Source organism: Carassius auratus, chromosome 7 (genome assembly GCF_003368295.1).
Source record: "Carassius auratus strain Wakin chromosome 7, ASM336829v1, whole genome shotgun sequence".
NCBI lineage: Eukaryota > Metazoa > Chordata > Actinopteri > Cypriniformes > Cyprinidae > Carassius > Carassius auratus.
The window spans coordinates 11,707,674-11,709,231 of NC_039249.1; positions in this window are offsets into that span (position 1 = coordinate 11,707,674).

Sequence of the window (1,558 nt, forward strand, 5' to 3'; positions counted from 1 at the left end):
TATTTAACACAAAGTTAAAAAATGTTGCCTTGCCAGCTATAGCTGAAATAAAATAATGTAATATTTTAATATTTTATTTCAGTTAAAGTTGGTTTCTAGTACTACCATACAGTGGCGTAGCCACGGGTGTGCCAGGGTTTGCCTGTGCCACCCACAGTGGCAGCTGGCACACCTAAAAATAGATGCAGAATTATTTTTTATAGTCTCAATAAAAAATGTTTACTAAACTTGGGCTATAGTTGTTTACTTAGTGTATATATATATATATATATATATATATTTTGTTCGCGACTCGGTTGATTCAGATCGGCACTTCGGAGCATGTTCGCGACTCGGTTCATTCAGATCGGCACTTCGGAGCATGTTCGCGACTCGGTTGATTCAGATCGGCACTTCGGAGCCTGTTCGCGACTCGGTTGATTCAGATCGGCACTTCGGAGAATGTCCGCGACTCGGTTGATTCAGATCGGCACTTCGGAGAATGTCCGCGACTCGGTTGATTCAGATCGGCACTTAGGAGCATGTTCGCGACTCGGTTGATTCAGATCGGCACTTCGGAGCATGTCCGCGACTCGTTTGATTCAGATCGGCACTTCGGAGAATGTCCGCGACTCGGTTGATTCAGATCGGCACTTCGGAGAATGTCCGCGACTCGGTTGATTCAGATCGGCACTTAGGAGCATGTCCGTGTGGTGGTTATAAAAATAGATAAAACTAATAATAATTAGTGTCATCAATATGTCATCAAAAAAAATAAATAAACTGAATGTCATTAATGCATAGTGTATGATTTTGGATGATGGCGATTGGTATTCCTTGCCTAGTATGGATGATTGATCATTTGATTATTTTTGCCTTGGAACTTTCACCTGCTGGGGGAGGGGCGCGCTGCTGAGACAATACAGAGACTCAGAAGATATTGCAGCAGCTCCGTGTCCTGTGTCTTTTATTGACTCTTTTTCTCCCCTAATCAGGTATGATATGAGTAAATCGTAGGGAAAATACACTTTATATAAGTCAAGGCTGTGAAAAATGGCAAGTGTCATTGTTTGAAGTGTATTCATTGTGTATATATCTATGTCTAAAAGTTCGGTTCAAGTTTCCCGCGTCTGTATCACATGTACAACTAGTGAATGCTAAACTGATGGCAGAGACTATGCGGTCATAGAAATGTGAAAGCAGAGTGAATTAATAACATATTGGTGTTTTGAGAACTAATTTAACAAGTTAAGTTACAGGTGGCAATGCTTAAAGGAAAGGAATCTGTTGGTTCATAAGAGAAAGTGTAATATATGTTTATGCTAATGGTGTGTAAAGAGATAATTAGTTTTGCTGACATGCTATGATTCCTGAGGTAATTTAAGAAGTTTAAAAGAGTTGAAGATATGGTAGACGGCACATATGTCTAAATGTTGAGTATCACATGAGAATATTGTATGTAATATTCAGTACGTATTATTAACATGCATTGAGATTCAAGTTTCTATTGAAAGTATTTGTTTAACTTATGGAAACAGTATCTGTTGAGAAGCTATATCTGTGATTAATTCTATATTTT